The sequence below is a fragment of the Marmota monax genome, unplaced genomic scaffold, assembly GCF_021218885.2.
Source record: "Marmota monax isolate L192 unplaced genomic scaffold, Marmota_monax_Labrador192_F-V1.1 WCK01_AAM20220418_F8-fsc00193, whole genome shotgun sequence".
Classification (NCBI taxonomy): Eukaryota; Metazoa; Chordata; class Mammalia; order Rodentia; family Sciuridae; genus Marmota; species Marmota monax.
In genome coordinates this window covers 4,936,149-4,949,334 of record NW_026695203.1, presented here as the reverse complement: position 1 = coordinate 4,949,334, position 13,186 = coordinate 4,936,149, and the positions used below count along the sequence as shown (strand labels likewise).

Genomic DNA, 13,186 nt, shown 5'->3' with positions numbered 1-13,186 from the left:
GGAAAGTTCTAGAAGGTTACCCCATGTCCTGGCTGGCATCCTGCACCTGCTCATGAAGTCTTCCCTCAACTCAAATCATCGGGTCCTTCATTTGATGCCAGGCTATAAAACCCCAGGAGGGACTCAGTATGTCCCTGAGCTAATTATGGAGGTGGCTGGGGAGAGGGGGGCTCCAAACCAGCTCTACCTGCTTTAGCTAACCCCATGGGCAAGTCGCGGGCCTCCGAGCCAATGCCTACTGTGCCCTGGGAAAGGACCAGCCAGATGGTGCAGGAGAAAGGGGGAAAGTGAGTCTCTAAGCCAGACGGGCTCGCAGGGACCGTGAACACTGGGCTCTTTATTCTGAACTTCTCTGTGCGGCCCATATTCTTTTAAAAGAGGTAACTGCAGCAGAGTTAAGAGTTCTGGCATGGGTCAGACAGCCTGGTTGACCCCAGCAATCGCGGTTAGACCACTTGTTCCCTCAGTGCCTCAACGTCTTTATTTGTAAACCGAGGGAAGCTGTAGTAATACCCACCTTTACAGGCTTATTGTAAAGATCAAATAAGGAAATCCTACAAGTCTCAGACCAGGCTGGTTTGGGGGACCTGCAGTCCATCCAGTGATATAAAGTCCCTGTGCTCAAAAGGGAACCAAGCTTGGGTATGGTGATCTGCAGTCCTTTCTTAAAATTCTTAATAGCTGTATCTTTGAATTTCTGATTTGTCCATGAAACCCCTCTTGATGGTGAAGCACACTTCCTGGTCCCACCATTCCTGTCCCCTTCCCCCAGGGCCCCACTGGGCTGCCCCTCCCCACACCAGGCAAGGAAGTGACCTTGGCCATTCCTCACTCCCTTCAGGGCCTGTGTTTGGGCACTGAGATGCCTTGGCAGGTCACCTGTCTGCCAGATGTTGGGTGGTAGCCTTCCTGCCCAGCTGCAGGGCATGGTTCCTTGGTCTGACAGCTGTCAGGAAGCCCCCCTCCATGAGTGAATGTTGAACGGCAGGGCAGGGACCCCAGGCACTTATGCACTCCCTCCCCAGGGGCATCCCTAGTACAGTTACATTAAATAGTCCACAGAAGAGGGGAGAACACAGTGGGCCTCTTGCCCACAGGTTTCACATAAGAGCATTCAACCAACCGTTCAAAGTACTATGGGGTCAGAGGGTCGTGTGTATATGTACAGCCATATACAGACATTTTTGGTATTATTGTTCTCTGAATGGTGCAGTAGGACCATTTGCACAGCATTTGCATTACATTAGGTGTTAGAAGTGATCTAGAGATAACTCAGGGCATTCTCAGATCGGTGCTGTCTTATATAAGGTTTTGGTATCAGTGTCTAGCACCAATCCCCCACAGACACCAAGGGACAACTACTTTATATTAATTTGGGGAGAGGGTACTAGGGATTGAACCCAGAGACACTTTACCACTGAGCTACATCCCAGCCCTTTTTATTTTTTATTAAGACAGGATCTCACTAAGTTGCTTAGGGCCTCACTAAGTTGCAGAGGCTGGTCTCAGATTTGGGATCCTCCCACATCTGTGTCCCAGACTGTTGGGATTACAGGTGTTCACCACCATGCCTGGCTCTTTGTCTCAGAAGTCAATGCCCTGGACAGCTGAGGATCACATGCTAGAGATGAGCCCTCTGGGTTGGCCTAGTATTTCATTCTTATGGTTATACATTAAACACGAAAAAGTAACTGAATTCCTATATAGGTTAAATATTCCATTAATATACGATGTTATAGTAAAAGAAGAAATTTCAAGTGGGATCATAATCCTGTGAATAGACTGGGCATGGTGGTGCATGCCTGTAATCCCAGCAACTAGGGAGGCTGAGGCAGGAGGATTTCAAGCTTGGGGCCAACCTGAGCAATTCATCAAGGTCCTGAGCAATTTAGCCAAGCCCTGTCTCAAGAGAAAAAAAGAAAAAGGGCTGGGGATATGGCTCAGTGGTTAAGCGGCCCTGAGTTCAATCCCCAGTACCAAACAGTAATAATAATGCCGTGGGTAGAGAACGAAAGGTAAAAGTTTACATTTTTAAAGCCTCAACTAACATGCCTCGCACAGCACTGGCCAAGAGCTGCACGCACAGCCTCTTCTCCCACCCACGCTCAGCTGGGGAGGCTCCAGAATCCTCAACCCCGCGCCTGGCAACCCACACTCCGGCAGGCCATCAGCCCCATGCACTAGAGGAAGCTAACTTGCACTCCCTGCTCCATGACCCTGGCTGCCATTAAACTTCTGCTTTCCTAGAGGTGGAAAGGTACATCAGTTATTAGAGTCAGAATTCTTTCTTCTTTCCTTCTTTCTTCCATCCATCCTCCCTCCCTCTCCTCTCTCTACTCCCCCTCCCCCTCCCTCTCTCTCTCTCTCTCTCTCTTTTTTTTTTGGTACTGGGAATTGAACCAGGGCCTTGGTAGGGAGGTGCTGTACCACTGAGCCACATCCCTAATCCTAGAGTGGGGCTTTTTTTGGCTTCCACTGTAAACCTGGAATTTGTGTAACCCTTGTCACTAAAACTGTGTGTGTTTGGGGAGCGGGGTACATGTCAGGTCACAAAGAATAAGAACACTCCTGAAATTAAAATATTGGTCCCTGGGGTGCTTTCCTCTACATTTTCTGTTTGTTTGTTGTTTTTTTAAAATTGAGTTTATGTCACTATTCCAATGGAAATATTCCTTTTTAAAAATTTATTTATTTATTTCTTACATACATGACAATAGGGAGATATTCCTTTTTAAATGTCCTAAATCTTTAGATGGTCTTCTATATGTATTCATCTTTAGAGCTTCAGTTAGAACTCTCAGTGGCTGTTGATATCTTGCTTTAATATCCTTTGCAAATTCTTTAACACTGTACAACTGCTGTTTTTTTCTAAACATTAATGGTAATTTACTGAAAGCAACAAGGGTTTACAGAAAAAAACAGATCTTGTTGAAATCCAAGCCTCGCCACTCAATGACGCTAGGAAACAGAAATGACATCATTTGTCTTAAAATAAAGATGGGTTCAGCTGGGTGTGGTAGCCCACGCCTGTAATCCCAGAGACCCTGGAGGCTGCGACAGGTCAGTTTGGGCAATTTAGCAAGAGTGTCTCACAATTTTTAAAAAAAGGGGGAGGAAGCTGAAGTTGTAGTTCAGTGGTAGAGTGCTCCTGGGTTCAATCCCCAGTACCAAAAATAAATAAAGATTAGATTCTGCTGCAAGTGATAAAAATGCCCCCAAGCACTGGCTTAAGATATCTACCAGAATACTTTGCTTAGTTCCTGAAAAGAGGAAAGTAGCCCGTAGTAGAGGACTGGAGAAGGCTCCTAAGTAGATCCTAAGACTATTTGCATGCTTCTGTCTAAATAATAATAAAAGAGAAATTTCTTTGGGGAAAAAAAATAGCTGTCAACTAAAAAGAGAAAGAAAAAGAATCTGCTCACTTGTCCCTTAAGTAAAACCCCAGGCAGGTGTGGCGATGGGCAAAAGGTGCTACTTATACAGTCGAGGGGGAGAAATAAAGAATGTCCACGCGCTTCTGCCCTTTAATGCTTTATTCACTCAAATCACTCAATACAATTTCACTTTATAGGTTCTTTTTTTAAAAAATATTTTTTAGTTGTAGACGGACACAATACCTTTATTTATTTTTATGTGGTGCTAAGGATCAAACCCAGTGCCTCACACATGCAAGGCTTGTGCTCCACTTTATGGTGCTTAATCAAGAAAATGACAATCCTTAATGCTGGCACTGCAATAGACATAATCAATTCACAGCAAACAATTCTAGATTAATTCTAAGCACTGCAAACACACTTAATCATGACAGGCTCATGACAGACATTCCCTCTGCGGGCTAAGCTTAAGCGCTAGATTTCAAAGTCTCAAGCCTTAGGCTCTAAGTCCAGCAGATGCACACTCACTCAGACTGAAGTGATCAGGTCAGGAACCAAGGCAGGCTTCTCCCGGGGTGGAGCTGATGGCCGGTTGAGGAGAGGGTCATAAGGAGAAGTCGTGGCTCTCACCAGGGTCAAGAGGCTGCTGTAGAGTTGGAGAGCAGTGACCACCCTTTCAATCCCTATCAGCTGCTACCGGATTTCTCGGTGATGTCATTTGCCCCTGGGTTAAAGCATCTGGTCTGGTGGTCCCCACCCTGATTTTCAAGCCTTTCCCCCTTATCCAGGCAAGGACAACAAGGCAGAGACTTCACTCTGAGCTTGTCAGGTGGGGAGAAGGGACTTGTTTGTGTCTGAGGGCCACACTGGAGGGCTCCATAGGTGTGCCTGGTGAGACTGCAGGTTTCAAAGTGGAGTTTTAAAATGGAGTTGCTTAGACTCAGGCCTGAGGCCCTCCTCTGAGCTGGACAGCTCTAGGCTGATGGGGTGGGCGGGGTGGGCGGGGTGCTCCGTGGTGGTTGGGACTTCTATCAGGTCCTCGAGCTCACCAAGTTGGCAGCAGTGGTCCAAGCCTGCTCTCCACACGCTGATGAGGGCCAGAGACAAAGGGCCTGCCTCCCCTGTAAAGACGTTCCAGAAGCCGTGCAAACCAGCTGCAGGAGGAGCTGAGCTTGTTGTTTCCACGACCAGGCGAAGTCCCTGGACTTCTCCCCACATACAAATACCTGCCACCGTGCCAGGAACAGCCACAGGGCTGCCCAACCTCACCACTGTGTATTTCCATTGCCTTCATTTATCATCTCCACAAGTTAGCATTTCTACTAACAGGAAACAGACTATTGTCTTCCTCTTCTGCAGTAAAAACTAGGAAGGTCGAAGAACACGTGTGTCCTCCACAACGTACCAGAGATGCGTAAGCTCCTCTTCCATCAGGATGCACCCTGCTAGTTCAACACAGAGCACAAAGCGCTCGCCTTCTGACCCACGGCGCCGTCAGCGGCCCCTCCTCTGGCCACACCAGATGGACACCTTAGTGCAGGTTTCTGTTTCTTCTGCCTGGAGGCCATGCAGCTTCTTGGATTGGGGGTTTTAGCTTTCATCAAATTCAGAAGATTTCTGCCATGATCTCTTCACCACCTTTGTCCCCTGCTCTCCTCATTCCCCTCCCTTCATGGACTCCTGTTGTCCACTGGTGTTCTGTCCGCTTTGTTAAAGATTTTTTTCTCTTTGTGTTTCATTCTGGATAGTTTTTATTGATGTATCTTCAGGTTCACTGATCTTTTTAGTTAATTGGTTTATGTTGGGGGAGGGTTTGGTGCTAAGGATCAAACCCAGGGCCTCACACAGGCTAAGCAAGTGCTCTGCCACTGAGCCGATCTTTTCTTCCCACCGTCCAATCTGTTTATTCCCTCCAGTGTGTTTTTCAACTTAAACATCATACTTTTTGCCTATGTTCCATTTCAATATTCTCTTTGTGTGAGTGTGTATGTGTGGGGGGGAGGGGGAGGGAAAGGGAGAGGGAGGGAGGGAGGGAGGGAGAGAGATTAGGAACTGAACCCAGTGCCTCGCACATGCTAGGCAGGTGTCGTCCCTGATCTATATCTCCAGCTCTTTTTTTTCCCTTCCTTTTGGAACTGGGGATTAAACCCACTTAAATTGGCCACTTTACCACTGAGCCATATCCCCACCCCTTTTTATTTTTTTATTTTGAGACAGGGTCTTGCTAATTTGCCAAATTGCCAAGGCTGGCCTCAAACTTGCAGTCCTCGTGCCCCAGCCTCCTGAGTAGCTGGATGACAAGCCTGTGCCACTGCACCCAGCCTCCAGCCTTCTTTATGTCCTCCTTGTCCATTTATTCCTTATGTCTCTCCTAATGTGCTTTCGTTTTCTTTCTGAACATAGAATATTATTATGATCACTGTTTTAATATGCTTTATCTACTAAACTTAATATTATTAAGATTGGTAGTTTTTCCTCACCTTTGACCATTTTTTCCCCTGATCTTTGCACACCTGGTAATTCTTTTTGTTGTTGTTGTTTGAGACACGATGTTGCATCACTCTGATTTCCCAGACTTGATTGATCCTCCTATCTCAGTCTCCCTTTTCTGGGTACATGATGCTCCTCATTTTAGGATTTTTTTGGTTTTTTTGTACCAGGGTTTGAACTCAGGGCCACTCGACCACTGAGCCGCCTCCCCAGCCCTAATCTGTATTTTATTTAGAGACAGGGTCTCACTGAGTTGCTTAGTGCCTCGCCATTGCTGAGGCTGACTTTGAACTCGCAATCCTCCTGTCTCAGCCTCCCAAGCTCCTGGAATTATAGGTGTGCGCCATCTCGTCTGGCTTCATTTTAGGATTTTGTCTCACTGACTGGTGGAAAGACCAGCTATCCCCAGAAAATGACTGCCTCAGGAATGGAGGGAAACCAGCCTGAGATGCAGGGCTGCTCTGCTCTCATCTGATAAGCCTCCAAAGGATCGGACTGTTCCCAAGTAACTCAGCTGTGTCCCAGAACAGAGCTCAAGAATATTTTCTAAGATACAGGAATATCTGGTACTGAGAAAGTAAAGTTCACAGAGTTTGGCATTTAATAAGGAATCACCACAGCCAAGCACAGTGGCAGGCATCTGTAGTCCTGGCTATTCAAGAGGCTGAGATAGTGTTAGACCACGATGCAAGAAAAGACCACTGACTCCAATTAAAATCAAATTAAAGCAAGCTTATTATTTCAACCGGCCGGGCTGCCTTGCCCATCAAAATCGTGGGAGCCAAGGACAGCGGCGAGGCTTCTTTGCGGCCCAGTTTTATAGTCCAAAAAGTTACACAAAGGGGGGTTACAGATAACAACACTCTGAGGAGCATAACACAAGTTTACATATTTGCTGGCCCCGGCATCAGAATTTATGGAGATCTTAGAGACTCAGAGAGGGTGGTTATCTGGCCAGGGAAGGCCAGAATTTATGAGGCGTCACTAAGGTTTAGGAAAGGGTTGTTATCTGGTCAGGGAAAACCGGACATGGGTGAGTTCAGGGCACGGGCAGGCATTCCAATCAGCTTTACAACATCAACTAATGGCCAGGCCATACAGACATCCTGATATTTTTACAGAAAACAGAAATGAATCCTTCATAACTTGTGACAAGCTGGCTTCTGATCTAATGAGAGAACTAGGCTAGGTATATCAATAGGAGGGCCACTTGGGCCTCAAAGTTACAGGCCAGCCTGGGGATCAGAAACCCAAAGCCAAAAGAAAAAAAAAAAAAAAAACACAGAGCAGTAAAAGCCCGGACTGAATATCATGAGTGAGATGTTTCCAGAGCCCTCCCAACGCACATGCCCAGCGCTCCAGGCTTCCCGCAGCAGCTCCCTGACCCCTCCTGCTCACAAGGGCACCCTCCCTCCAGCACTGCCTCAGCTGAGCCCCCAGGGTCTCTTCTGCTTGCCTGGAGAAGGTGACCAGCGGCAGGCCCCTGCAGCTCCTTCCAAGGGCCCTTGTGGGTGCCCTCTGCAGCTCTTCTGCCTCTGTGGTGGCCTCCTGGTCACACCTCCTCTGCTTGAGCTACTGTTGGCTTCTGTCCTCTGTTGACCATGCTGGTGTGGATGTTCATGGGTCTCGTAAGCTGGCCTGGCGTCACCGGTCCTCACCCTGTTGATCTTGTTGGACTCTTGGCAGGGGCAGTTGTATCATCTCAACCACTGGCTGTTGCCGCCTTCTCTTCTTACTCTTCTGTCTCTTGGTGTATTGGCTGTGGTCTCCATCATAGGCCCCACGCAGGAGGTGACCAAGGCAAAGAATGTCAGATCAGGCTGGGCAGGCAGCAACCAAAGATGGCAGATTTAAAAGGGCCGCTGAACAGGCTTTATTGAGATATCACTCCCCGGCGGAACTCGATCAGACCCACAGAGGGGACAGGGGAAGGGTCTAAGGAGAAACCGCGTGGAAGCTCAACTGGACTGGACTTTTATGGGGTTTACAGCAGGAAGGGAAGGGCTTGGGACAGGAAAAGGTGTCTCTAGGGTCCCTTGCCCCCTTGGAGTTGGTCAGGGGAGTTGGCTGAACTCCAGGATTGGCCAGGGGGTCTTGTTGATTGACAGGCATTAGTCAGGAGATCTGGCTGATTGACAGGCGTTTCCGTGGGCATCTGATTGATGTTCAAAGCAACGCGGGCTGCTTTGTTCTAAGTTGCCACTAAGTCGCCACCAAGTCGCTGCCACCGACCTAACATTGAACTGTCGTGCTCTCTGTCCTGAAGGAAGGCATCATCACCGGCTGAGGAAGCACCTTTCTACTCTTAATGCCCTAATAACGTCTTATCATAAATAGACGTTTAATCTTTTTAATATTTGTTTTAGTCGTAGATGGACACAATACCTTACTTTATTTATTTGTTTTTATGTGCTGCTCAGGATCAAACCCAGTGCCTCACATGTGCTAGGCAAGTGCTCTGCCACTGAGCTACAGCCCCAGCCCTGGATGTTTAATTTTATCAAAAGTTTTTTTCTGAAGTTTTTGAAATGATCCTGAGGATTTTCTTCTTTAGACTACTGCAAATTTATTGATAAATTTATAGATATTCCCTTAATGGGGGGAAGCAAAGAAGTACTGTAAACTAGGAAGGAGATTCCAGTTAACATGTAAACTGATATTCTATAGCCACTGCAGCAGCACACCCTATACAATCCCAGTGACTGGGAGGCTGAGGCAGGAGGATCGCAAATTCCAGCCTCAACAACTTATCAAGACCTTGTTTCCAATTTTTAAAAAGGGGAGGGAGGCTCGAGGCGTCTCAATATTTATAGCATCACCATAGCCCAATTATATAATCTGCCCAGATACCTGTCAATAGATGAATGGATCGAGAAAATGTGGTAAATATACACAATGGAGTTTTACCCAGCCATAGAGGAAGAATGAGATCATGGCATTTTTCCAGTAAATCGATGGAAATGGAAAGCATCATGCTGAGTGCCATAAGCTAGACTCAGAAAGTCAAGGTCCAATGTTTTCTCTCATATGTGGAAGGTGGAGCAAAGTAAAGGAAAGAGGTTGGTGGGAAGGGGATCAGGTGTGATAAACATATGGAGAAGGTAAGTGTGGAAGGAGATTGAGAGGGAGGGAGGGGGACGGGGAGGGGGACGGGGAAGGGGAGGAAACAGGAAATGAACTTGACACTTTCAAGTTATATCCATATGTAAATAGAAGGGGGGGATTTCACCAGAGATATGCTGCAGTCTGGCTGGGCACAAAATAACTGAGCTGCCACGAGGCACACCTAGGTTCAAAACAGGAACTCCTTTATTATCCAAACGCCACCCACCCACCCACGCGGCCCTTCCAGGAACCACCAACAGAAATCCCTCCTCCGGCACTTCCCCAACCAATGCGAACTTTCCAGGAATCCCCGCGAGAACTCCAAAGTATCGGGCCAAGGCGGACAGCAGGGGTCTAATATACAATTGAATACACAGCTTAACATAACCAGCATCATCTCAATGGCTCCCTGGCATCACCTCTCAACCACTCCTTCTGGCACAAATGCCATGCATCATTCCGACTCAGCTGTGGCTCTCAGCAGAGGTAGGGGTGTGTGTGTGTGTGTGTGTGTGTGTGTGTGTGTGTGTGAAGCTCCAATCTAGGCTGGATAAATGAATGAGGGGAGTGGGGGAGGGTGATGAACAGGGGATGAAGCGGAGGGGGTCAGATTCCATGCAGTCAGGATGGACCAGCTACTGAGTATAATTCTCTAATAAAAATAAAACCAGCAAAAGAAGCTGACCACAGGACTGGGGCTATAGCTCAGTTGGTAGGGTGCTTGCCTCGCATGCACAAAAGCCTGGGCTCAACCCTCAGTGCCACAAAAAAATAAAAAGAAAAAAAAGATGGAGGCACTGGCTGTGTAGCTCAGTGGGTGAAGCACCCCTGGATTCCATCCCCAGTTCCAAAAATACAGGCATTATTCTGTAATCCATAGCTATAGAGTCAGAAAGTTCTGGACTAGTCCAAGAAGCTTACTTCATTTTGGATCTGTGCTTGATTTAAGATCTGATGCTGGGGTTGGGGCTGTGCTCAGTGGCAGAGCACTTGCCCAGGGTGCCTGAGGTCCAGATTTCCACCCCCAGCTCCACACACACACAAAGCAGCTGATTCTTGACAATTCTTGATTATAAAATATCAGCTGGAAGTAGTTCTTATTTCCAAAAAAAAAACAAAAAACTCTACTATAACAACATAGCATAATAGCTAACACCTTAAAGTTAAGATTATTTGTTCCAGATATTGAACAATAGGGAAGTGATTGGGTTTGTTTGTTTGTTTGTTTTGCTTTGTTTTTCCTTGTACTGGGGGGCACAAGGGGGTGCCTTACCACTGAAGTTTTTCTATTTTAATTAAAAAACCTTAATTATGGGCTGGGATGTAGCTCAGTGATGGAGTGCTTGCCTAGCATTCATAAGTTCCTGGGTTCAATTCCCAGCACCACAAAACAAACAAACAAAAACTTACTTACAAAAGCAATGCATGCATACAAATTAGAATATTTTCAAGGTATAAAATAAAAACAAAATGTCCCTAACCTCCTTTTTTCTTCCCAAGTCCTATTACAGAGGGGGTAGTTCATAGCATAGCACTTGGGAAATTTTTGACAATAGTAGCCATCAATTTTGTGAAAGCTAAATAGATATTATAGCGATGAGCATACATTTGAAAAAAGTAAAGGAGGCTCCAAATCATAATCCTTTACAGTTGTTCCGGGTATTGTCATCTCCATTGAATTCCTATTTTTTTTTTTTATGTCATAGCAGTAGCCAGAAGCAGACGAAAGTTTGAGATTTCTTTCTCTCTCTTTTTTTAATATTTATCTTTTAGTTATAGGTGGACACAATGTCTTTATTTTATATTATGTGGTGCTGAGGATCGAATCTAGTACCTCACGCATGCTAGGCGAGCGCTGTACCTCTGAGCCACAATCCCAGCCCCTCTTTCTCTTGAAAAAGTCTTAACTGCTGGGTCAGCCCCCAAGGACACCATGGGAGAAAGCCATCTTGGTGTGCTAGAAGTGTTTGTGTTAGGGTGACTAGCCATGTCTCTCCCTGCAGGGACAGGGAAGCACAAGGAGTGAGCAGTGGCAAAAATTCTGGGAAATTGGGCAGTACTCTGTCTTCCCGTGGGAGTCCTCCCCCATGTTAGTTCTTTGTTTTAGTTGAAATATCAAGATGTTTCTAAATTTCACCAAATAGATATTTCCCAAATTTCAGATAGACCCAAATTCTTGTGTAATAACAAAGAACACTCTACAAGCAAATGGTAAATAATTGTAGGATTGATGTGACTTTCGGTTCACCCATGCTGTTATAAACACCGCAATAAGATAGAAGCCAAGGAGTGTCAGTGGATGTTCTGAATAGTATCAACCCATTATAAACACTCAAATATGTGTTAAACAATACAGCAGCAATAAACAACAAGCCAGGAACCTTCTCCTCATAGCCCTTCATTAACAATGAAAGGTCAGCAGCTCTAAGCAAGGGACAGGCTAAAGGTTTGGAAAGCATGCTGCAGTTTGCTATTAGTCTCCATGATCCTGCTTCCTTCCTGTCATGTTCCAAAAGAGGACCGAAAAAGTTACTTGGAAGAAAAGCCAAGAAGAGCAATTTTAAGACTTGAAATTGTATGGAAGATCTACAAGTTTAGTTTTATTTTATTAACTTTTATTATTTTTCATTCTATCTTTGCATCCTCAGTGTTAGCAGAGTTCCTGTGTTTAACATTTGGTCAGATCAAGTAAGTGGAAGAAATAGTCATTTCTTCTTGGAGCTAGACTTCCCTGAGAGAGTCTTCTCCTGGTTCAACATATGGATCTCAATAAAACCTTGCCTGGGGCAGGGGGAGGGGCTGGAGCAAATTATGTTACATGCATGTTTGATTAAGGCATAATGAACTCCATTATGTATAATTATAATGCACCAATAAAGAATGTTTTTAAACCTTGCCTAGATTCTGACCTAGAACCCTGACAGGCGTAGTATGATTTCACTTGGCCAAAATGGTCCTCAGGGGAGTAAGTTCCACTTAAGTGAAGAGAGATTCTCCACCAGGCCATCTTAGAAGATTCAGCTTCAGTATGGCATTGAAGGGACAGTCTCCCAAATGAGCCTGAGCAGCAGGACGCAGGACCTCGGATTTCTGTGAAAGCTGGGTTTGGCCACCATCTCTTCATCACTCAGTATGAAATCAAAGATCTGGAAGTTCTTGACAGTACTTGCTGGTGTCAGAGACTCAGGAATCACCACCACATTCCTCTGGATCTGGAACCAGATCAGAACCTGGGCCGGGGATGTTTTGTGCTTTGCAGCAATCTCCTTAATCATGGGGTCCTCCCTTGTGAAGAGTCCTCTGGCTTGGCCCGATGTCTATCTGGAGAACATGAAGGGCTGTAGGTTGTTGACACTGGTACCCTTGAAGAGCAGTCCCGGATCCACTCCTCCTGGGTGAGACATGGGCAACACTCCACCTGATTAATCACTGGCTTTTATTTGAGTCCAGACTTGTTCAAGATCCTCTCAATCTGGAATGGTTGAAGCTGGAGACACCAAGGACTTTCCCCACCCTCGTCCACCAGCTCCTTCCTCCAGGGCCTCACCGGATCCAGGGGTGTTGATTTACTGGTGATGCTCTTGCCTTCAGAGTCTTGGAGAAATAACTCCTTCCCAGGCTGAAATCCTTGTGACTCATGAATAAGATAGATGTCCATACAGTCCAGTTTCAGATCCTCGAGGGTCTTCCAAAGGCTTCCTCACGAAGCCTTCTTTTGAAGAAGGTGCACCCCAGTTGCTGACCAAGAAGAGGTCCTCTTGCTTCCAGCCTCCTCTTGCATGGCTTCTTTCTCCCTGTTCTCATTTTGACAGATGTAGCCACTCTGTGCAGTGGTATCCTGCATCAATGGCCACCTTCATGACCTCTTTGACTTTGCCTAGGATAGACTTTAAGGAGCCCAGACCCAAAATGGACATCTTGGCTTTGGTGCTAAGATCCACAAAGGTGTCCATCGTCGGTGCATCAATGAGAACAGATAGATGTCAACTGTCCTAGTTTTATTCCTAACCAGGGGGTCTTGACCAAGTTAGACAGTAACCTCTGATTCTCAGTTTCTTCAGATTCAATTTCCTGAGTAGACCACTGAGTGGTCTTGAGACTCAAAAGAGATAATGTTTGAATATGAAAATGCTTTGTAATATCTGAAGTGCTGTGCAATTGAGGAGCAATATTCCTAGGATTCCTTGTCTTTCTCCCCTCCCCCTCAGGATTCCTTT

At 46.1% G+C, this 13,186-nt stretch overlaps 1 pseudogene; it reads right to left on the bottom strand.

Annotated features, from left to right (window-relative positions):
• Window positions 1–11,992: 11,992 nt before the first annotated feature.
• On the bottom strand, window positions 11,993–12,922 carry LOC124083230 (aldose reductase-related protein 2-like; annotated as a pseudogene).
• Between the last annotated feature and the right edge of the window lie 264 nt (window positions 12,923–13,186).